Below are 26,209 nucleotides of genomic sequence, written 5' to 3' on the forward strand. Positions count from 1 at the left end.
TCAGAAAGTCATTGGCTGCCTGAGCCAATGATGTTCTTAATTGTATTGTGTATCCTGCCCAAGAAGATGGCGATTCATTTGAGATCAAGTACCATATGCTTGAAATTTTACCTACTATCCATGGGCTACCTAACGAGGATGCGAATTTACATGTTGCAAATTTCATCATGGGTTGTAAAAATATTTTGATCAGGGGTTTTTCTGCTGAGGCTATTAAGTTACGTCTTTTTCCTTTTCCTTTGAAGGATAAGGCTGAAACTTGGTTATTCACTCTACCAGCTAATAGTATTACTACTTGGCAACAATTGCATACAAGATTCCTGAACAAATATTATCCGGCATCCAAGACATTAAATTACAAGCGGGAGATTATGGCATTCTCTCAAAAGCCAAACGAAGAATTTCATGAAGCATGGGAGAGATATACAGAGATGTATATAAAATCTCCACATGTTAATATTGATCCAGATACACAAATGAATATTTTCTTTGATGGGCTTAATCCTACATCTAAAAGCCATGTTAATGCATCAGTTGGGGGTTAATTGTCAAATAAATCTACAAGAGAGGCGTTTGAATTATTTGATACGATGGCTACAGAATCTCAACAGTGGGCAGTAGAACATTCACATAAAAGGGGCATTTCTGAGTTCTCAATAGGTTCTCCTAATATGTCTGCACAAATGGAAAAAATGGAGAAGAAGATTGATGCCAAGTTTGATATTATTCTACAACAGATAGCAAATTCTACACAGCAGTAGCTGTTGGAAATGTGCCCTAAAACCAATCATATGATGATACTTTACGGACATTTCACATGTTAAACTAATATAGTTTAATTTAAAGGGCAAAGATTATTGTTTGATGCCGTCTCATAAAAATGTTCTATGCTTAAACGATAAGTCCAAGGAAAATGTAATTGGGAGAATGCAATCTAAAGAAGTTAGATTCATGAGACCATTCTTTTTGTATACATATACTAAACATTCCTGATCATAGGATTGCCAATTGGGCATTGACAGTCCGTTAAGATCAGTACGTGCTATGTCTTCTCTTAGGGAGAGTGACTGGTCTCGAGTCATTGGTGTGACTGACACCAAGACAAGTACATAGGTTCTCAACAGAGTTCAATGAACGCGATCAATAAGGAGTTCTCATACTCATGTCATATGAGAACTCATGGTTGGGATAATGCAAAGTAGTCCTTTAACCTAAGGCATCATAGTTGTCTTGTGGTTAGGTCCTTAATCTTTAACTATGTCAAAGTCACTCCATCCGAGGGTGTCCATGACATAGTTGGGGTTAAGCCACTTAGCCATGGAGGCAAGTGAATGCGCAACAAGGGATCTCTAACCTTCAAACCGTTTGAGGGATAATACTCTATGATATGATTAAGAATCTCTGGCCAGAGTATGAATGAGATTTAGGAAGTCATTCCAAATCACATTCAAGGTAATCATATAAGTAAATGAATCACATTGGATAGTAGACATGAATAAACTATCAAACCAAACAATGTGGTCAAGAGTATTGTATTAGAGAAAGACCGTATTGCATTCTAATCCTAAACTGAATAGGTTCTCCACCTTTTCTGATTAGCTTGGGTAACCATGACATACTGCTAGGTGTCACTCATGGTTTGAATGTTAATTAATCAAACGAATAAGTTCGTTATAGACCTCGGGTTAGTTTTGGGCCGCAAGGCCCAATGAGATTTAAATGTCAAGCCCATTAACTCAAGTTGTATGACAACTTGAAACCACAAAGGGCTTGAAAGCCCAATGAACCCTTAATGGCCGGCCATAAAGAGGGGTAGTGAACTTGGCTTAATTGCAAGTTGCCACTCCATTGTGAGGTGGTATAAAGACAACTTTATAGCCATTTCATCCTTAGGGTTTTTTTTTTGGAGAAAAAATGAGAACACAAGCTCCCTTTTCTCTCTAAGAGGCAGGCCACCCTAGAGAATTTTAGCTAGCAATCTTGCTTTCTCTAGGTCACTCATCTCTTCTTCAAGTCCTACCTTGGTGTGGAGACTTAGAGGTTCTCAACTTTGGGAACTTGGAGAATCCTTTCAACCATCCTCATCCAAGAAATCCATGCAGCTAAGAAGCAAGGAATGAAGGCCCTCTCCTTGGGTGATTAGCCTTTGCTTTTGCAAAGCGGAATCAACTAAGGTATAAGATTTATCAACTCACTTTGTTCTTGAGTTAAGTCTTGGTTCACCCTTCTACTAGGCTTTGAATTTCATGGGTAATGTTTTGTTTTTGAGTGCATACAAGCATGATTCCGCCTTTAATTGTTAATTGCATGCCTTAGATGTTGCTCAAATGAACCTGTTTTTCACAAAATTTCCTTCAAGTGGTATCAAGAGCCTAGGTCTAGTAGTTGGTGAATCCTTTTGGGTTTTGTATTTTCATAGTTTATGATTTGAATGTTGTAATTGTTACAAGCTTTATTCTTGCTTCTTTGAATGTAAATTTTGTTAGAAAATTTGCCATCTCAAATGTTGTAGATGTAGTTCATATGAGCATGAATTTTGGAGCTAAAATTTGGTGCCATGTTTTTGGGGAAATTCGGCCAAATCCAAAGGGTGGATTTTTGGGTTCATGTTTGTCTTGTTAAAGGTGTTTTAAAGTGACATTAGGAACCCCTAAGTACCCTAGTATGGTAATATGTTATTTCCCTTTAGTTTGAGAGTTTTTGGGGTGTCTTTGGGTGAAAAATGTTCATGTAGCTTTTATGAGTTTTCATGGATGTTCTTCATTGTTCTTGTTACGTTCTTGGCAAGAACAAAAAGGTTGGGAATTTTGATTCAAAGTTTTGGTTGATTACATAAAGTCTTTGTTTTAATGATGGATGGTGTAACTTTTCAATCACAAGATATTTTTTTTTTTTTTGAAATAGTGATTGAAAGTTGAAAATGTGTTTGATGTTTTTGTACATGATTGGTACTTCTCTTACACATCCATACCTACTTTTTCAAACCAACCCATTACCTTTCACTTTGTTGAAAAAATTTCAAAAGTTTTATGACAAAACTCTCACCAAAACCGGCCACCCCTAAAGTAGGGTACTTTTGGGGCTTTTATGCAATTACATAAAGTTTCGATACTTTTGTGTATTTGTACTTTGACCCGAAAATTTACTTTTTTACGTACAGACCCAAAATCACTAAAGGACAAATTGTTTTGCTCCTTTAATGAAGTTTTTGCATTTGTTGAAATTTTTGGGTTCTAGTTGTAATTAAATGAAATAGTGGACTTTTGTGTTTTTACAAAGGGACCTCAAAAGTTTATGTTTTGCAATATAGCCCAATGGTTGAGGTTATTGCTTTTCGGCCCACATTAGTTGAGAACAAAATAGTTTTGTATCTTTAAATGAGAATTGGATTTTCATTTCATTTTAGCTCCATTTAAATCAATTCTATAGATACAAAAACCAAATGAAAATGTTGCATTCAAGTTTAATTAGTTAAAGCGTTAATTAATTAAAGAAAGGGTGATTATGAACCTAAGCCTACGATAATTGAGCTATGTGAAAGGCCGTCTCAAATTTGTTTGAACCATGGGAATGTGTAGATTAGATTTTGGTTGTAATTTGATATGATCAAGTGTTGTAAAAGAGCATAAGCTCTTCTTTACTTTAAAGTAATTTGTTTTGATCAAATGTTGTAACAGAGCATAAGCTCTTCTTTACTTTGAAGTTCTCCTTTCTTGTTTTATTTGATATCCATGAAATTCGAGTAGTTGGGTCCAGCGCCCAATAGGAAAAACAATCCTTAATATGATTAAACGCGTAACTAAAATCAATCACCATCCCTAGACCGAGATCCAACACTAGGCTCATGTTGGATCTAATCAAAGGTTCATAGTCATCCTAAGGCCCTAAGGCAACTATATAGTCCATCAATGAATGCAAACCTTATGTTAGTAGTACCATATACTCTTGCTTTAAAAACCGTTTTACAAGCATAGTGGAAGTATCATATACAACTAAATCAATCACATGGACTAAAAGTTGTAATAGGACCAAATTGTTTTAATAAGATTAAAATGCATGCTTATATGTGATGAGACCTAAAACCCTCAACCAAACCATTATTAAGTTGATAAGCGTGAGAGTGCTTTGAACCCTCTTTCGTGGACTTCCACCGTGGTAGGCTCTGATCGTTTATGACTCGTACACCGACTTCACCTTATCATGAGGGAGTACAAAGTGCATGCTTACACTCAAGAGGAGTTCTATATGCATACATGATGTTGTGAAGGTAGGCAACGAGAATGATCAACATCATATCATTGTGAGGTTGTTCTTGAACCCCTACTCGAACTTGCATGGTGGGACTGACTTAACTAAGTGCAATGGAGCCAATATCATATCATTGTGAGGCTTCATTCTCTAAAGGCCAAATAAGATGGGTACTTGCAAGAGATGCAAATGTGTAAGTGTACTGTCTCATTATTATTGATGCTAGCCAACATCATATCATTGTGAGGTGGGCTTGGTAATAATGAGTCTCCCATACCCTACTAAGAGTTTCCTCCAAAACTCTCGAATTCCGATGAGGGATATGGAATTTGCCAAAAATAGTGGGTGGTGCTATTTGATTTAAAGACCCGGATCAAATGGCTTAAAATCAATCAATTTATATTCGTTATGTATTTATTTACCAATATATTTGCAAACGCTATCCAAAACTTGACAAAGAAAAAGCTGAAAGCTTTAGTTTTTGGACTTGGTACTACAATCCCATAGATTGTCTTTAATGGCTTGTATATGTACCTAAATAGTCTCATCCTCACAATCTTCCTATTGATAATGTATCATTGGAAGAACATGTTAGATAAGTCTATCATAAAGAGGAGAACACTTTTAATGTCATAATTCTTCAATTACAAATTGTTGTATGAAGAAGTAACAGCTGCTTTGAACAACCCTTAGTTAACGCAAACATTAGTGCTCGTTTCTTTGTTACATGAACAAGGAACTTGAGAAGTAAGCACAAGGGCATGGACACTTTATGTGCCATGATTCTTCACTTACAAATTGTTGCATGAAGAAATGAGAGTTGCCTTGAACAACTCTTGAAAGTTTGTAATTGTGTTTAGAACATAATGGTTGGTTGACAAAAATAGTCTATCAACATGGACTTATGATGATTTTGAATCATTGAGTGTCGAAGTGTTAAACCACTTCTAGAGATGGAAACTAGGGAAGGACTTTCCTGTCCCTATCCAAATGGTTCACTAACTTTATTGTAAACTATATAGTGAACAATAACCACACACTCTCCAAATTGTTTGATGTATATAACACAATTGAAATATGTTTCAAGAGAGATAATGGGAGTTTAGGGACCATGACGATTGTAGTCAAAGGAGAAGTCAAATGAAGAAGGCAAAATAACTCCAAGGGAACAAACTTTCTTTATGAAAGGATGGACATTGGAAGGGGTATTTGCAAGAAATGTCTTGCAAGTGTCAAGAACACACGTTTCGAAGGTGTTGTAAATTGTTCTTGAATAGTTCAAAATAGTTGGTTCTTCTACTTGAATGCTTGATTCCGTATTAGTAACTATGTTTTACAATCGTTGTAAAAGTGTGGCTAATAAGAAGTAGAAGATAATGAGAGAAGAAAAAGTACTTCACATTCAGAACGTGAATCAAATGTAGATCTCTGCGAAAGCAGGTAGTACTTACTTCCTCATATGAACTACCAAACAAAATGGAAAAACAAAGATTGCCTTTACATTCCAATTGAATAAAAGAACTTAATTCCGTATGAGAAATGGATAAATGTTTTGTTTGACAAAACATTGTTCTTTATTAATGAATGATTAGATTATTGTAATCTAATTGATTATCTCTATAATAGAGATGATATGGTAGTGTTAACTGTTTAGAATATAACGATGCTTAAAACCCAAAAGGTTGGAAGGTAGTGACTAATCCCAACTGAGTTGTGATACCTCTAAAACATAAATTATGAGTTGGTCATAGATGGATGCTTTGGATCATTAGATCCGGATCCAATGCCTTCTTGTTAAAATTGTATAGAGGCAAAATGTTTGAATCTTTATTCTTTTGGAAAGGAAGAAAGAATCACAAAGTTGTTGAGGTTAATTAACTTAGATGTTAGTGGCACTTGTCCACAACATAATACTACTCATGTTGTATGACATTCACTGAAGATCGCTCTCAGTTGGACTATCGTTTATTTTGAATAAACACAAGGCCGAATACTTTTTAAAACGTTTCAAAGAATTCAAGAATGTAAGTTGATGAGTAAGACATCTAAAGTATTTATCTCCTTAGATTTGATCCAAGGAAAGGAAACACTTTAGAACAGTTTCCTTGAAAGATATCAAGGAAAGAAGCATCATAAGGTAATGTATTTCTCCATTAGGAGAACAACGAACTTGAAAAAGATTTAGTTTGTTGGATGTTATCAATTACCCATATATAGGATATATACTTCTAAGACAATATGATTGTCAATTAGAAGATCTTCCAAAATTTTCATGACTCCATAGGATGTAGTTGGAAAAAAAGATAAGTCTTAATCTTGTTAAGATTTGGGGTTGTGTGCTAATAAGCAATATTTGTTTGAGACTTATCTTGTGGATATCCTTAAATTAACCTTTGGATATCACTTCTATAAACCAACTAACAAATGTTGTTTTGTTGGGTAGGTCATTGTAATCCTGCAATATGATTTGCCTAGGCGCAAATGAACGAGAGATAGAACTCAAAGAATGGGTTCTTTGAGACACAAGATGATAATCAACAAATATAACAACCTAGTTCCTACACCACAAGCTCCAAGGTATTCGAGAAGGATTTTTAAACTGTCTCAGTTGAATGGTTTGAACTTTATGACTATGTCATAGAGTTACACCTCTTAATTCGAAAGCAATAAGAATGAAAATCCTTAAGACTACATTGAGTGTATATACGACATATACTCAAGGAAATGGTAAAGTACCATTTGACCCGAAATAATGAAACCTTTATAGCTAATTGGTAGCTTAAGGTGACTACAATCAAAGAGAATGGTTGACTTGGAAGAAACCATCTTCGACATAGTCTTGGTTTCAATTAATTCAAAGATTGGTAGCTACAACTAAATGGTGATTCAATGTTTGAACATAATATGGGTTTCCGAAACCATTATTAAGATAGTCTTGATAATATATGTCTGAAACTATGAATCACAAGACATGTAAGTTGTAGAGATCCATCCATCATGAATCTTACCAAGCAAGTGGGAGCTGCAAGCATCTTATGAGAGAAGGATCTAATAGTTTGATTTCTCATAAAGATGTAAATGAATCTTTTGTTTACTAGATTTACAAAAGATTAGTAGGAGTTAATCATGTTCCTAAATTTGAATATATATATATATATATATGTACATATATGATATATTAATTTTGCAAAATGAAAAGAATACTTCTTCGTTAAAGTTATGACTTTAAACATTCTATAACGATAGAATGTATATGGGAGACATAGTCTATAAACATGGGATGGAAATCTATAATGATAGATTTCAGGATATAATTGGATTATATCAAGCCCTAATGATAGACAAAAGATGCTAGAAAGTTTCTCATATGATGATAAACTTCAATCAGAAGGACAACTCTAGTGAGACTAGGAAGTTGCTCTTCTCAAAGGGAACATACCCTTTTGACTCCTAAAGAAACATAATGCATAAATAGAATCCTTTATGCATACGCAAAAAGGTGATTTACGTATTTCATATTGTATGCAAAACATTGATATGAGTTGTACCTAGAACGGTACAAGACGATATCAATGCAAGCCCAGGATCAGAACCATGGCAACTATCAAGTGAGTCCTTAAGTATTTAAGAAATACTAAAGGTATATATTCCTCAAAGAATGAGGAAGAATTAGAGTAACATAATGGAAGCGTAAATGCATTAGATTATGAATCTAATCCATCATTGGATGTTGCTTCATTATGAACGAAGAGATAATCATATATCTTTTTATTATGACTAAAGAGATATTTGGATGGAAGCATTAAAAGTAATGACTTTAGTGTGTTCCATTGTGAATGCAAAATATATTGCCATATAGAAGCTTACAACGATGTTGATTGGATGGGAAAGTTCATTTATGAACTCTCTATTCAGTTCGAACCAGAAAGTGTCTTCAGTGTACCGACACCATGACACTAATGGGACGATAGCTCAAGCCAAGGAATCAAGGTCTTATCATGATCCGAACTAAAATGACAGACTAAACCACATCATTAAGAATCATGTATAATGGAGACGTCGTTATTATCAAGGTTGCTTCTATGGATAACATATAGATATCCATTGTCCAGTCCTACTACTCAACCATTTTTGAAATGACTACAGAAGAGGTATCATCACTGATGACCAAGCTAATTGGCTCTAGCGTAGGTAGGAGATTGTTGGAAATGTGCCCTAAAACCAATCATATGATGATACTTTACGGACGTTTCACATGTTAAACTAATATAGTTTAATATAAAGGGCAAAGATTATTGTTTGAAGCCGTCTCATATAAATGTTATACGCTTAAACGATAAGTCCAAGGAATATGTAATTGGGAGAATGCGATATAAAGAAGTTAAATTCATGCGACCATTCTCTTTCGTATACATATCCTAAACGTTCCTGATCATAGGATTGCCAATTGGGCATTGATAGTCCGTTAAGATCAGTACGTGCTATGTCTTCTCTTAGGGAGAGTGACTGGTCTCGAGTCATTGGTGTGACTGACACCAAGACAAGTATGTAGGTGCTCAATAGAGAATGTGTCTACTGAACACGATCAACAAGGAGTTCTCATACTCATGTCCCATGAGAACTCATGGTTGGGATAATGCAAAGTAGTCATTTGACCTGAGGCATCATAGTTGTCTTATGGTTAGGTCCTTGATCTTTGACTACGTCAAAGCCACTCCGTCAGAAGGTGTCAACGGCATAGTTGGGGTTAAGCCACTTAGGCATGGAGGCAAGTGAATGCGCAACAAGGGATCTCTAACCTTTAAACCGTTTGAGGGAGAATACTCTATAATATGATTAAGAAGCTCTGGCCAGAGTATGAATGAGATTTAGGAAATCGTTCCAAATCACATTCAAGGTAATCATATAAGTAAGTGAATCACATTGGATAGTAGACATGAATAAACTATCAAACCAAACAATGTGGTCAAGAGTATTGTATTAGAGAAAGACCGTATTGCATTGTAATCCTAAACTGAATAGGTTCTCCACCTTTTCTGATTAGCTTGGCTAACCATGACATAGAGCTAGGTGTCACTCATGGTTTGTGGAAGCCCTAAACGTGTATAACCACTAAAGGGAGAATTGAAAGTAAGTTTCAATTCACAATCGATTTGAAAGAGTTCTAATCGCCCACTGCCTTGCTAAAATGAACCTAATGGATCGTACACCGTGTAAGGTAGAGATTGAAGAAACAACGGAGATGAGTAAAGATAATTAAATGGTTTAATTATTTATGGCAAGGATTAATTAATATGTTAATTAGTCAAACGAATAAAGTTCGTTAAAGACCTCGGGTTAGTTTTGGGCCTCAAGGCCCAATGGGTTTCGAACGTCAAGCCCATTGACTTAAGTTGTATGACAACTTAATGACTAATAATTCACAAAGGCCCAAACAGCCCAATAAAACCCTATGGCAGGCCATATTGATAAAGGAGTGGGTTTTGGACTTATTACAAGTTTGCCACTCCAATGAAGGTAGGTATAAATGTGACTCTATAGCCTTTTCTTCATTAGGATTTCTTTTGGAGAAAAGATGAGAACAAAATGAATGATTAGATTATTGTAATCTAATTGATTATCTCTATAGTAGAGATGATATGGATGAATGTTTCCGTCACTATGAGAGATGGATAAATGTTTTGTTTGACAAAACATTGTTCTTTATTAATGAATGATTAGATTATTGTAATCTAATTGATTATCTCTATAGTAGAGATGATATGGTAGTGTTAACTGTTTAGAATATAACGATGCTTAAAACACAAAAGGTTGCAAGGTAGTGACTAATCCCAACTGAGTTGTGCTACCTCTAAAACATAAATTACGAGTTGGTCATAGATGGATGCTTTGGATCGTTAGATCCGGATCCAATGCCTTCTTATTAAAATTGTATAGAGGCAAAATGTTTGAATCTTTATTCTTTTGGAAAGGAAGAAATAATCACAAAGTTGTTGAGGTTAATTCACTTAGATGTTAGTGGCACTTGTCCACAACATAATACTACTCATGTTGTATGACATTCACCGAAGATCGCTCTCGGTTGGACTATCATTTATTTTGAATAAACACAAGTCCGAATACTTTGCAAAAGGTTTCAAAGAATTCAAGAAATGTAAGTTGATGAGTAAGATGTCTAAAGTATTTACCTCCTTAGATTTGATCCAAGGAAAGGTAACACTTTAGAACAGTTGCCTTGAAAGATATCAAGGAAAGAAGCATCATAAGATAATGGATTTCTCCATTAAGAGAAGAACGAACTCAAATAAGATTTAGTTCGTTGGATGTTATCAATTACCCATATATAAGATATACACTTCTAAGACAATATGATTGTCAATTAGAAGATCTTCCAAAATTTTCATGACTCCATAGGATGTAGTTGGAAAGAAAGATAAGTCTTAATCGTGTTAAGATTTGGGGTTGTGTGCTAATAAGCAATATTTGTTTGAGAATTATCTTGTGGATATCCTTAAATTAACCTTTGAATATCACTTCTACAAACCAACTAACAAATGTTGTTTTGTTGGGTAGTTCATTGTAATCCTACAATATGATTTGCCTAAGCGCAAATGAACGAGAGATAGAACTGAAAGAATGGGTTCTTTGAGAGACAAGATAATCAACAAATATAACAACCTAGTTCCTACACCACAACTCCAAGGTAGTCGAGAAGGATTTATAAACCATCTCAGTTGAATGGTTTGAACTTTATGACTATATCATAGAGTTACACCTCTTAATTCGAAAGAAATAAGAATGAAAATCCTTATGACTACATTGAGTGTACATACGACATATACTCAAGGAAATGGTAAAGTACCATTTGGCCCGAAATAGTGAAACCTTTAATAGCTAATTGGTAGCTTAAGATGACTACAATCAAAGAGATTGGTTGACTTGGAAGAAACCATCTTTGACGTAGTCTTGGTTTCAATTAATTCAAAGATTGGTAGCTACAACTAAATGGTGATTCAATGTTTGGACATAATATGGGTTTCCGAAACCATTATTAAGATAGTCTTGATAATATATGTCTAAAACTATGAATCACAAGACATGTAAGTTGTAGAGATCCATCCATCATGAATCTTAGCAAGCTAGTGGGAGCTATAAGCGTCTTATGAGAGAAAGATCAAATCGTTTGATTTCTCATAAAGATGTAAATGAATCTTTTGTTTACTAGGTTTACAAAAGATTAGTGGGAGTCAATCATGTTCCTAAATTTGAATATATACACATATGATATATTAATTCTGGAAATGAAATGAATACTTCTTCGTTAAAGTTATGACTTTAAACATTCTATAACGATAGAACGTATATGGGAGACATAGTTTATAAACATGTGATGGAAATCTATAATGATAGATTTCAGGATATAATTGGATTATATCAAGCCCTAATGATAGACAAAAAGATGCTAGGAAGTTTTCATATGATGATAAACTTCAATCAGAAGAACAACTCTAGTGAGACTAGGAGGTAGGTCTTCTCGAAGGGAACGTACCCTTCGACTCCCAAAGAAATAATGTGTAAATAAAATCCTTTATGTATATGCAGAAAGGTGATTTATGTATTTCATATTGTATGAAAAACAATGATATGAGTTGTACCAATATCGGTACAAGACGATATCAATGCAAGCCCAAGATTAGAACCATGGCAACTATCAAGTGAATCCTTAAGTATTTGAGAAATAATAAAGGATGGATTCCTCAAGAATGAGGAAGAATTAGAGTAACGTAATGGAAGCGTAAATGTATTAGATTATGAATCTAATCCATCGTTAGATGTTTCTTTTTTATGAATGAAAAGATAATCAGATATCTCTTTATTATGACTAAAGTGATATTTGGATGGAAACATTAAAAGTAATGACTTTAGTGTGTTCCATTGTGAATGCAAAATATATTGCCATATAGAAGCTTACAACAATGTTGTTTGGATGAGAAAGTTCATTCATGAATTCTCTATTCGGTTCCAACCAGAAAGTGTCTCTAGTGTATCGACATTACAACACTAATGGGGCGATAGCTCAAGCTAGGGAATCAAGGTCTCATCATGATCCGAACTCAAATGACAGACTAAACCACATGATTAAGAATCATGTATAATGGTGACGTCGTTATTCTCAAGGTTGCTTCTATAGGTAACATATAGATATCCATTGTCTAGGGCTACTACTCAGCCATTTTTGAAATGACTACAGAAGAGGTATCATCATTGATAACCAAGCTGATTGGCTCTAGTGCAAGTGGGAGATTGTTGGAAATGTGCCCTAAAACCAAGCATATGGTGATACTTTACAGACATTACACATATTAAACTAATATAGTTTAATTTAAGGGGCAAAGAATATTGTTTGAAGCCGTCTCATATAAATGTTATACACTTAAACGATAAGTCCAATGAATATGTAATTGGGAGAGTGCGATCTAAAGAAGTTAAATTCATGAGACCATTCTTTTTCGTATACATATCCTAAACATTCCTGATCATAGGATTGCCAATTAGGCATTAACAGTCCGTTAAGATCAGTACGTGTTATGTCTTCTCTTAGGGAGAGTGACTGGTCTCAAGTCATTGGTGTGACTGACACCAAGACAAGTACATAGGTGCTCAACAGAGAATGAGTTTACTAAACGCGATCAACAAGGAGTTCTCATACTCATGTTACATGAGAACTCATGGTTGGGATAATGCAAAGTAGTCCTTTGACCTGAGGCATCATAGTTGTCTTGTGGTTAGGTCCTTGATCTTTGACTATGTCAAAGTCACTCCATCCGAGGTTGTCCACGACATAGTTGGGGTTAAGCCACTTAGCCATGGAGGCAAGTGAATGCGCAACAAGGGATCTCTAACCTTCAAACTGTTTGAGGGAGAATACTCTATGATATGATTAAGAATCTCTAGCCAGAGGATGAATGAGATTTATGAAGTCATTCCAAATCACATTCAAGGTAATCATATAAGTAAATGAATCACATTTGATAGTAGACATGAGTAAACTATCAAACCAAACAATGTGGTCAAGAGTATTGTATTAGAGAAAGACCGTATTGTATTGTAATCCTAAACTGAATAGGTTCTCCACCTCTTCTGATTAGCTTGGGTAACCATGACATACTGTTAGGTGTCACTTACGGTTTGTGGAAGCCCTAAACGTGTATAATCACTAAGGGGAGAATTGAAAGTAAGTTTCAATTCACAATCGATTTGAAAGAGTTCTAATCGTCCACTGCCTCGCTAAAAGGAACCTAATGGGTCGTACACCGTGTAAGATAGAGATTGAAGAAGCAATAGAGATGAGTAAGGATAATTAAATGGTTCAATTATTTATGGCTAGGATTAATTAATATGTTAATTAATCAAACGAATAAGTTCGTTATAGACCTCGGGTTAGTTTTGGGCCGCAAGGCCCAATGGGATTTGAATGTCAAGCCCATTAACTCAAGTTGTATGACAACTTGAAACCACAAAGGGCTTGAAAGCCCAATGAACCCTTAATGGCCGGCCATATAAAGAGGGGTAGTGAACTTGGCTTAATTGCAAGTTTGCCACTCCGTTGTGAGGTGGTATAAAGGCAACTTTATAGCCATTTCATCTTTAGGGTTATGTTTTTTTTTTTTTTTGGAGAAAAGATGAGAACACAAGCTCCCTTTTCTCTCTAAGAGGCCGGCCACCCTAGAGGATTTTAGCTAGCAATCTTACTTCATCTAGGTCACTCATCTTTTCTTCAAGTCCTACCTTGGTGTGGAGACTTAGAGGTTCTCAAATTTGGGAACTTGGAGAATCCTTTCAACCTTCCTCATCCAAGAAATCCATGGAGCTAAGAAGCAAGGAATGAAGGCCCTCTCCTTGGATGATTAGCTTATGCAAAGAGGAATCAACAAAGGTATAAAATCTCTCAACTCACTTTGTCCTTGAGTTGACTCTTGGTTCACATAACTACTAGGCTTTGAATTTCATGGGTAATGTTTTGTTTTTGAGTGCATACAAGCATGATTCCGCCTTTAATTGTTAATTGCATGCCATAGATATTGTTCAAATGAACATGTTTTTCACAAAATTTCCTTCAGCAGCCACCTGCAGCAACAGTTTGCACTATCTGTAGCATGGCTACACACAACATATTGGGCTGTCCACATGAAGAATCTTACCCAAACCTTTTGGAGCAACATGTTAATATGATGAATAGTTATCAAAGGCCTAGGAATGATGCATATGCAACTCATTACAATCATCCTAATTTCAAATAGGGTGATAATCAGAATAATTCAAAACCATTCCGGCATGTACAAAAACCTTTTGTGCCACCAAAACCATCCTTGGAAGATCAACTTTCTAAACTAGCAGCTACAACACAAACATTCATGGAAGGAAGCAATAAAACAATTCAAAATGTTGAAGCATCAATTAAACGTTTGGAGCAACAATTTGGGTAGCTAGCTACACAGATTTCAGACAGAGAAAAAGGCAAATTTCCTAGTCAAACAATGCCTAATCCAAGAAGACATGAAGACTGCAATGTTGTTCGAACTTTACGGTGTGGAAAAAGTTATGACAATCGTGTAAACTATACTGAACAAAATCTGCCTGCAGTGCCAATTTCTGCAAAATCTGAAATACCAGCAGCAGAACTTGACGAATTTGCAGAAAAACAGAATCTGCACAGTACAGAAACAGTCCCAAAATATATTTCTCAGCATGTTTATGATCCCCCACTGCCTTACCCTGAACATGTAATTCCTAAAGCAAGAGATCAGCAACTCAAAGATTTTATGCAGACATTATCCAAGGTTCAAATCAACATTTCATTACTAGATGCAATAAAAAAAATTCCATCATATGCCAAATTTCTAAAAGAGGTTTGCAGCAGCAAAAAAAAGCTTGCGGATCTGGAAAAAGTTGTTTTGACATAACAGTGCAGTGCAGTTTTGCTACACAAACTACCACCTAAGAAAAAAGATCTAGGGAGCTTTAATATTTCTTGTACTATGGGAAATTCTGATTTTAAAAGTGCTTTAATTGATTTGGGTGCGAGTATTAATTTGATGCCTTTTTCTGTTTTCCAGCGATTGGGACAAGGAGATTTAAAGCCTACATAAATTATACTTCAACTAGCTGACCGTTCAATCACTTATCCAAGAGGTGTTATTGAAGATCTTATTATTAAGGTTGATAATCTTTATCTACCGGCGGTTTTGCGATTTTAGACATGGATGAAGACCTTCAAACATCTATTATTTCGGGGAGGCCATTTATGGCAACAACTAGGACTTTAATTGATGTGGATGCTAGAACACTAACTTTATGAGTTCAAAACCAATCTGTGGTATTTAATTTGTTTGAGGCAGCAAAACATCCTGCTGAACAGCAAGAATGTATATGCATTGATGTGTTAGACAGTATGGTTCAAGATAGTTTTTATGCCAGTTCAAATATAGATCAGTTGTTGCACGTTTTACAAGGGGAAATTGGGACAGATTCCGAAGATGAAGGTGTTCTTGAGTACATTCACGCATTGGACAGTCTGCCCACACAGTTGCCAAGGTTTAGAAATGTTTACGAGAGCTTAGGGGAGCCAAAACAGCCTCTTAAGCTGTCCAGGCAGCAGCCACCAAAATTGGAGCTGAAGCCTTTACCCGAACATTTAAAATATGCACATTTAAGGGCTGCACAAACGCTGCCAGTTATAGTTGCAGCTGATTTAATTCCCACAGAGGAAGATAAATTGCTTCGTGTTTTAAGGAAATATCAAGATGCACTGGGATGGACAATTGCCGACATCAAGGTATTAGCCCAGCAATTTGTATGCACATAATTTTAATAGAAGACGACATGAAGCCAACAGTTGATGCTTAACGCCGCCTTAACCCAATTATGAAATAGGTGGTCAGAACAGAGGTTATGAAATTACTTGATGCAGGTATGATTTATCCTGTTTCAGACAGTAAATGGGTAAGTCCTATGTAAGTTGTTCCTAAACGTACTGGCATTACAGTAGTTACAAATGTTGGAAATATGCCCTGAAAGTCAATCTTTGGAAGAAACCTTTCAGGACAAATGAATCGATGTATAGATGACTCTTATACATCGAATGGCAAAGATACTAATTATGACTATCTCAATAAACGATATATGTACTAAATAGTGAATCCATGGACAATGGATTGATTGAAGAAGTAATCTAATGATGTTAGACTACAGAGACCTTCTTCACATAACCATTATGTCCAAAAGGTTCCTGGTCATTGGATTGTCGGAGGGATACAACAATGCTTAGACCGGTACATACTGTGTCTGCTTCAATTGGAAGGATGGAAAGTCTCATCCCATTCGTGTGGTGACACTAAGACAAGTATGTAGGTGCTCATTAAGGGAATGAGTTCACTGAACACAATCGAACGAGAGTACTTGCATGAAGGTCTACTCACAAGTCAAGCAAGTAACTCTAATGGTTGGAATAATGTAAGTAGTCCTTTGACCTGAGGCATCGTCGTTGTCTTGTGGTTAAGTACTTGATCTTTGATTATGTCAAAAGTCACTCTATCAGAATGTCAACGGCATAGTTGGGGTTAAGCCACTTAGTCATGAAGGCAAGTGTATGCGCAACAAGGAATCTCTAATCCTCGATAAGAGAGGAAGAATACTCTAAGATATGATTCGGGAATCTTCAGCCGAAGTATCGAGCGTAATAAAGGAAAGCGTTCCTATACGACTCAATTGAATCATATAAGAAGGAATAATCACATTAGGGGTTTGACATAATATATCCATACCCTAGTAATGTGATTGAGAGTATTGTTTTAGAGAAGGATCGAATTACATTGTAATTCCAAATGAATAGGTTCTCCGAACAACTTCTACATTAGCTTGGGTAGCTATGACATATGGTTAGATGTCACTCATAGCTTGTGAGTTTTTTCTAGATGATTAAATGTAGTCATCAAAGAAGAAAGGTGAATTAAAATGAAGTTTTAATTCACTAAGTGATTGAATTAAATATAATGAATTGGATTGATGCCAATCACCTCACTGCCTTGCTAATTGGAACCTAAAATGATTGTACACCGATACACTCTTGTAGTGAGTAATTAATGGATGATGGAAATAATTAATTGGATTAATTAAGTGTTGTCATTAATTTAGAAAGTCTAAAGAAATCATAAAAGCGATAAAGATCGTTTTGGGCTTAAAGAAACGTTCGGGTTTAATTGGGCCCATTGGGCCTAAACCCATTGGGCTTTTATTCAAGCATTGGATGACTTGAAATAAATGAAAGCCCAGAGCCCAAACAACACAAAGAGGGCCGGCCACTTTAAGGTGAAGAGGGTGAGATATTTAGTCAAGTTGTTGACTAGGTTTCTTTTGTCTATATAAGGAACTTTATGAGATATTGTTCATTAGGGTTTTTGTGTGGTTAAAAACAACAAAGAGGCAAAAGAATTTCTCTCTAAAAACTTCACAAAGGCCGGCCACCTTGGCATGATTTTACTAACATATTTTTCACCCTTTGGTTATTCCTTCATCCTTCTCACTACACTAGTGGGTGAGGATCTTTAGAGGTTTCCTACTTTGGAAACTTGAAGAGAACCTAGGAGCACACATTCTATCAAAGTGGAGGAGGCAAGGAGGGAAGCTAGGCTCAAGGAGTTCAAGGAACAAAGGGCTTGGAGGTGGTCCATCCTTGGTCTCAAGTCTAGATCAAGAGGTATAAGACTAAACCTTCACTTTGTTCTTTTTCTCTAAATTTTATTTGATGCATTATATATAAACTTATGAACCTTGAAGGGGATTTGCATGACTATAGCTTTGATAATTTGTTATAAATGCTTCTGCTGCTTTCATATATTAAATTTGATTTGTATATGCATGATAGTCATTTAGAAATCCCATATGAAAACTCATAAACCGAAAGGAGGATTGAAGAAAAAGAAGGCAATGGAGCCCAAGGGGACTTGCCACCACTGTGGAAAGGAGGGGCATTGGAAGAGGAATTGCAGGTTATACCTTCCAACTCTTAAGGACAAGCCACAAGGTATGGTTTATGTTCTTATCTTCAATTCTAAATGTTAGATCTTCTAAATATTTATATTTGATAAAAAGGGCTAATCACTTGTATAATTGTATATAGGTGGAGGAGCCAAGTAGAAGAGGAACAGGCAAGGAAAAGGTGGAGAAGGGTTCGACCATTATGTTTTTTGCTCACTACTTAGGAAGTTTGTTAGGCATTAAAGATTGTCTTTAAACTTTCTTATTTTGATAAGAACTTATTATGTGGCTTCATATGATGGAAGACCACTATTAACGCCTAAATGTATAAAGGTATTTAATTAGTCTCTAAATGTATAGAGCTAATATTTTTTGTATTAAACATTATGAATGTTTGAACTATCATATTAATGTAATGTGAAGAATGCCTTTTTAATATACTATTTCCTTAAAGTAATGTTATGAATTGAAAATTGTCTTGTTGTATCCTAGATGAGATACAAGAGTTATATCACTTATTGTAATGTGATAACCAAACTTTAGATTTATCAATTGTGGATAGATCTCACATGTAGGACATAAAAGGATACAATGAATCTTTAGATTTGGTTCCATTTGTCTACTTATGAGTTCTATATGAATTGACAAAAGTCTAGAGAATCCTTTCTTGAAGAAAAGGAAGATCACATTATAATGATATAAGTAATAAGAAAAATGTTTCTTATATGGTTATCACTTAAAGCACAATGATCAAGATCACTCTTGATTCAATTAGTAATTTTGAACAACTAATTGGGCATTCTTTAAAAGGTTTTAAAATGTCAATTGTGTTAGTGATTAAACCAAGAAAGAAGTGTCTAAATCTATAAAATGTTTAAAGACTTTATTCACTTAATAACAAGACATTAAACTTAGTGAAGATTGAAACAAATAAGCTTGAAATGTTTTAAAGCTACTACACAATGTCTTCTACCAAAATACTCCACTTTTATACATTTTGAATGTATGAAATGATTTCTCATTAAAGTCATGAGAAATAGTGGGAGGTGTGAAAATGGATATAAACTTAAATATGATTGGTTTATAGTTGTCTAAAGAATAATAGTACTTGACTATTATTAAGAGTTTGTAATTTTAATTGTTAAAAGACTCAAGCTCTTCAAACGTTAAAATTCTATGTTGTGTGACATTCTAAAGAATAGTCTTTGAATGTTGGTTTCGTCAACCTAGCATAAAATGGTTATATGTTGGGAGTTGTCCATCATTCTCTTTTATGAGAACAAGCTAAATAACCAAGCATATGGACAAGTTGATAAAACAAAAGGGAATAAGTTTCAAAATGAGTCACAACATATGGTTTAACAACAAGACAAACCAAATTCAACATCTCATGTAACAATATTGCTCTATGTAGTTTTGATAAAGAATTATATCAACCACCTAGAAGGAATGGTTGAGTTTCTATATCCTTAGTAGGAGCCATGCTTCCACTAAAGACTTGGATAATTCTTATATGACTACATTAAAGCTCTTAGTATGACTAAAACTTGAAGTATAGTGTATGACACCATATAATTTAAATGAATAGACTTGATAAAGCAAGTCACACATTTCATGGAATTACTTGAGAAGGAACTCTTTTGTGTGTGATTCATTTAAGTTAGTGGGAGCAATATGCATTCAAATCAAGAAAATATAATTGTTATTTTTGAATGAATTCTAAGTTACAACAAGGCCAGTGGGAGTGATGTCACAATTTGAGCAACAAGATGTGAATAAAGTCTATTCAATAGACTTGATAAAACATAAATGTTACTCGAGAAATGACAAAACATGACACGGTCAATTTTGAAGTATAGACTTGAAATTGGACTTATTGATATAGCAAGGCTATCTCAATAATGTTATATGGGAATTAAATCTCAAATGTTGTAGATTTAAGAAAGCATTTTCCTATGTGATAGGAAATCACTTTCATAACCCTTATAATGAATGTGTCATAAAATCACAAAGGGGACACATGTATGGACTTGTGAAGTAGATATCCAAAGGTGAAGAACCACATGGGTTGTCACTTTAAGATATTACTATATCCCAGGATCAGAACCAAAGCAACTGATAAAGTATTATTGCCTTTAAGAAAGAAACATCAGAATGGGACTCTGGAAGCGTGCATTCACTTAGGTTGTTAACCAAAGTGAAAATAAGCCATTTTAACAAATGGAACTTCATAATGGATGAAGTACTGATCATATGAATGAATTGTTAGTATTGTACTACAATGGTCTCAAGGTTGGAGCAAAGTTTGTATAAAGTATACAAACGAAATATATGTCGATATATAGTTTTAGAAACTACTTCAAAAGGTGTTTTGAATGGAAGAGGTTCTTTTAGAACCAATGATTGAATCCAAACCATAAGGTCGTTAGTAGGATACTACGACGTAATGGGGCGATAGCTCAAGCCATGGAATCAAGGTCTCATCAAAGTATTCGAACACAATAAAGAGACATCATCAAATGTTTTAGAAACATTTGATAAGTAAATCCCTTTTAAATAAAAAGGGATTAATACATAACCAAGTTAACCTACGAGCATAATCTCTCTCTACTAGCATGTATAAGATACACTAGTGATTGACTTTAGTGCAAGTGGGAGATTGTTGGAAATATGCCCTGAAAGTCAATCTTTGGAAGAAACCTTTCAGGACAAATGAATCGATGTATAGATGACTCTTATACATCGAATGGCAAAGATACTAATTAGGACTATCTCAATAAACGATATATGTCCTAAATAGCGAATCCATGGACAATGGATTGATTGAAGAAGTAATCTAATGATGTTAGACTACAGAGACCTTCTTCACATAACCATTATGTCCAAAAGGTTCCTGGTCATTGGATTGTCGGAGGGATACGACAATGCTTAGACCGGTACATACTGTGTCTGCTTCAATTGGAAGGATGGAAAGTCTCATCCCATTCGTGTTGTGACACTAAGACAAGTATGTAGGTGCTCATTAAGGGAATGAGTTCACTGAACACAATCGAACGAGAGTACTTGCATGGAGGTCTACTCACATGTCAAGCAAGTAACTCTAATGGTTGGAATAATGTAAGTAGTCCTTTGACCTGAGGCATCGTCGTTGTCTTGTGGTTAAGTACTTGATCTTTGATTATGTCAAAAGTCACTCTATCAGAATGTCAACGGCATAGTTGGGGTTAAGCCACTTAGTCATGAAGGCAAGTGTATGCGCAACAAGGAATCTCTAATCCTCGATAAGTGAGGAAGAATACTCTAAGATATGATTCGGGAATCTTTGGCTGAAGTATCGAGCGTAATAAAGGAAAGCGTTCCTATACGACTCAATTGAATCATATAAGAAGGAATAATCACATTAGGGGTTTGACATAATATATCCATACCCTAGTAATGTGATTGAGAGTATTGTTTTAGAGAAGGATCGAATTACATTGTAATTCCAAATGAATAGGTTCTCCGAACAACTTCTACATTAGCTTGGGTAGCTATGACATATGGTTAGATGTCACTCATAGCTTGTGAGTTTTTTCTATATGATTAAATGTAGTCATCAAAGAAGAAAGGTGAATTAAAATGAAGTTTTAATTCACTAAGTGATTGAATTAAATATAATCAATTGGATTGATGCCAATCACCTCACTGCCTTGCTAATTGGAACCTAAAATGATTGTACACCGATACACTCTTGTAGTGAGTAATTAATGGATGATGGAAATAATTAATTGGATTAATTAAGTGTTGTGATTAATTTAGAAGGTCTAAAGAAATCATAAAAGCGATAAAGATCGTTTTGGGCTTAAAGAAACGTTCGGGTTTAATTGGGCCCATTGGGCCTAAACCCATTGGGCTTTTATTCAAGCATTGGATGACTTGAAATAAATGAAAGCCCAAAGCCCAAACAACACAAAGAGGGCCGGCCACTTTAAGGTGAAGAGGGTGAGATATTTAGTCAAGTTGTTGACTAGGTTTCTTTTGTCTATATAAGGAACTTTATGAGATATTGTTCATTAGGGTTTTTGTGTGGTTAAAAACAACAAAGAGGCAAAAGAATTTCTCTCTAAAAACTTCACAAAGGCCGGCCACCTTGGCGTGATTTTACTAACATATTTTTCACCCTTTGGTTATTCCTTCATCCTTCTCACTACACTAGTGGGTGAGGATCTTTAGAGGTTTCCTACTTTGGAAACTTGAAGAGAACCTAGGAGCACACATTCTATCAAAGTGGAGGAGGCAAGGAGGGAAGCTAGGCTCAAGGAGTTCAAGGAACAAAGGGCTTGGAGGTGGTCCATCCTTGGTCTCAAGTCTAGATCAAGAGGTATAAGACTAAACCTTCACTTTGTTCTTTTTCTCTAAATTTTATTTGATGCATTATATATAAACTTATGAACCTTGAAGGGGATTTGCATGACTATAGCTTTGATAATTTGTTATAAATGCTTCCGCTGCTTTCGTATATTAAATTTGATTTGTATATGCATGATAGTCATTTAGAAATCCCATATGAAAACTCATAATTTTCCCTTCAAAAAATGACAACAATGAGCTTATTCCTATGTGCTTAACTATAGGCTGGCGTGTGTGTGTGGATTATAGGATGCCAAATGCAGGTACAAGAAAAGATCATTTTCCTCTACCGTTTACTGACCAAATGTTAGAAAGATTGGCTGGTAGGGCTTTTTATTGTTTCTTGGATGGCTATTCTGGGTACAATCAGATCCTAATTGCACCAGAGGATCAAGAGAAGACAACATTTACATGTCCATTTAGGACATTTGCCTATTGGAGGATGCCATTTGGGTTATGCAATGCACCCGCCACTTTTCAGCATTGTATGATGAGTATCTTTTCTGGCTTGGTTGAAGAATTGTGGAAGTTTTTATGGATGATTTTTCTGTGTTTGGAGATTTATTTGATCAGTGCCTACATAATTTGTCATTAGTTCTTTGTCAAGAAACAAATTTAGTGCTGAATTGGGAAAAGTGTCATTTTATGGTGAAACAGGGAATTGTTTTGGGTCATTCAATTTCTAGCAAAGGCATTGAAGTTGACAAAGCTAAAATTGATGTGATTGCAAAGTTGCCACCCCCTACATCAGTAAAAGGTGTTAGATCATTTTTGGGACATGCAAGATTTTATCGTCGGTTCATCAAGGATTTCTCCAAGATTAACTGACCTTTGTGCAATTTATTGGCTAAAGATGCACCATTTAATTTCGATGAGGCTTGCTTAGAAGCGTTCAACAAGTTGAAATCACTCCTAACTTCGACACTCATCATTGCTGCACCAGATTGGGGTTTACCATTTGAATTAATGTGTGATGCTTCAAATTATGCTGTTGGGGCAGTTTTAGGACAGCGGAAAGCCAAACTTCCCCATGTCATTTATTATGCAAGTCGTACACTCAATGATACACAGCTTAACTATGCTATCACAGAGAAGGAATTGTTGGCAGTTGTATTTGCCTTAGAGAAGTTTCGGTCTTATTTGGTTGGGGCTAAGATAATTGTTTATACTGGTCATGCTGCATTAAAATACTTGTTGTCTAAGAAGGATGCAAAGCCTAGGTTGATTCGTTGGGTTCTTTTACTTCAACAATTTGACCTCGAGATTAAAGACAAGAAGGGCAGTAAAAATGTGGTAGATGACCATTTATCCAGATTAATTATTCTAGCAGCTAAGGAGGCAGATTCTCTACCATTGAGTGAGAGTTTTCCAGATGTGCAGTTCTTTGCTACCCAAATTAATACACCTTGGTTTGCTGACATTGTTAATTATTTGGCTACGGGTGTTGTGCATCCCGATTTTTCATTTCAGCAGAAAAAGAAGTTTTTGTCTGATGTCAAACATTATTTCTGGGATGAACCATACTTATATAAGTATTGTCCAGACCAAATTATTCGCAGGTGCATTCCTAAGGTTGAACAAGATAGTGTTTTACGTTTTGCTCATCAATATGCATGTGGGGGACATTTTGGACAGAAAATGACAGCAGAGAAAAATCTACAAAGTGGGTTGTTTTGGCCTACATTATTTAAAGATGCAAATAATTGGTGCAAAGCTTGTGACATGTGTCAAAGAGTCGGCAACCAATCCAAAAGGAATGAGATGCCCCAGCAAAGTATTCTAATTGTTAAGTTATTTGATGTTTGGGGTATTGATTTCATGGGACCATTCCCATCATCTCATGGGAATCAGTACATTTTAGTTGATATGGACTATGTTTCTAAATCGGTCAAGGATTAGTACCACTGAAATTCCTCCAGGGGATTATATTTCCACGTTTTGGAATTCCACGTGTGATTCTTAGTGATGGGGGAAGCATTTTATTAATAAACAGTTTGAAGCTTTATTAGCAAAGTATGGGATTACTCATCGCGTGGCTACACCCTATCATCCACAAATATTTGGTCAAGTAGAAGTTTCAAACAGAGAATTAAAGCAGATTTTGGAGAAAACAGTTGGCTCTACACGTAGGGATTGGAGTTTAAAATTAAATGACTCGCTGTGGGCTTACATGACAGCTTTTAAAACCCCAATTGGGATGTCGCCATTTAGACTTGTGTATGGGAAAGCAAGTCATTTACCTATGGAACTAGAGCACAAGGCATTTTGGGCTATTAAAGAGCTAAATTTTGCATATGATTCAGCTGGGGAGAAGCGTAAGTTGGAGCTCAATGAGCTCTATGAGATTCATAATGATGCATATGAAAGTTCAAAAATCTACACAGACAAGACTAAGGCATTTCATGACAGTAAAATTCTTCGCAGGGAATTTTACACAAGGCAAAAGGTGTTTCCAGGCAAACTTAACTCATGTTGGACAGGGCCCTATGTGGTCACTAAAGTTTATTCGCATGGGGCTGTGGAGATAAAAAATGAGGTCACAAGTCATGAATTCAAGGTCAATGGTCACAGGCTCAAGCCATACTTGGAATCACCCTATGATACAGCACGCAAGTCATTAACTCTGAGGGATCTAGTGACTTAACCACCAGATTTCTGCAACGTCTAGCTACAGACTTTAAATAAAGCGTTTATTGGGAGGCATCCCAATTTTCTAACTTTTTCTTTACTTTGTTTCATTTTTCTTTCATTACTTTCCATTTCTAGCTGCATTTAAATTCCTAGGCTGCATTTCGTGTTAATTAAAAATACAAAAAAAAAACAAAAAACAAAAAACAAAAAATCAATAAATCAATACATCAATAAATAAATAACAATTAAAAAAAAATCACATAACAAAAATTTATTTGCTTTTACTTGTTTTATTTTCGTTTACCAATAGTCTCTTCTACATTTTATCTCTTACTTCAACACCTGATTTCTATGCAGCCCGCAAACAAGACAAACAAGACTTAATGCACAGAGAGATCATTTTAGACGGAATCATGTATCCAGTAGCAGATCTACATGAATACCAACCTTATATGTCATACACAAGCAGGGATGTGATTTTATACCTCTCTATTTTGCTAAGCAGCCATTCTTCAGTGTAAGCTAATAGTTTTGTCATCACGTTGCCTTTGCTGATCTGGAGTATTTTCCCTGCAACAGAACAATCAAGTGTATGAGTTCTCGTGGAAACAGGTGTATCAGTTTAGGGGTTGATTGATTCTTTGTCCTCAACACGTTTCGAGTCCACATGGGCATAGATATGTTTTGGGGTGATCAGGTTTCAATACGTTTATCATGGGGAGAAGATAATACATGCATGCTGCTTTACTCATTTACACAAAGTTTCTTTATCCAACATGGGTCCATCGGAGATGGGTGTTTATACCTTTTCGATCCACGGTCGCGTTGACTTAGAGATTTGCTTTGCCCTTTTGTCGACTACATTTACAACTTGTGCACTCTTTTTCTCGAATTTCCACTCGAT

At 35.5% G+C, this 26,209-nt stretch overlaps 1 long non-coding RNA gene across 1 annotated transcript; it reads right to left on the minus strand.

The window, feature by feature from the left end:
* Positions 1 to 247: 247 nt before the first annotated feature.
* On the minus strand, positions 248 to 26,209 carry LOC126597109 (uncharacterized). The gene is made up of 3 exons (XR_007614140.1): positions 26,111 to 26,209; positions 25,791 to 25,875; positions 248 to 558 (listed from the first exon to the last, which is right to left on the minus strand). It is a non-coding gene; the product is annotated as an uncharacterized LOC126597109 (long non-coding RNA).

This window comes from Malus sylvestris, chromosome 13, assembly GCF_916048215.2.
Source record: "Malus sylvestris chromosome 13, drMalSylv7.2, whole genome shotgun sequence".
Classification (NCBI taxonomy): Eukaryota; Viridiplantae; Streptophyta; class Magnoliopsida; order Rosales; family Rosaceae; genus Malus; species Malus sylvestris.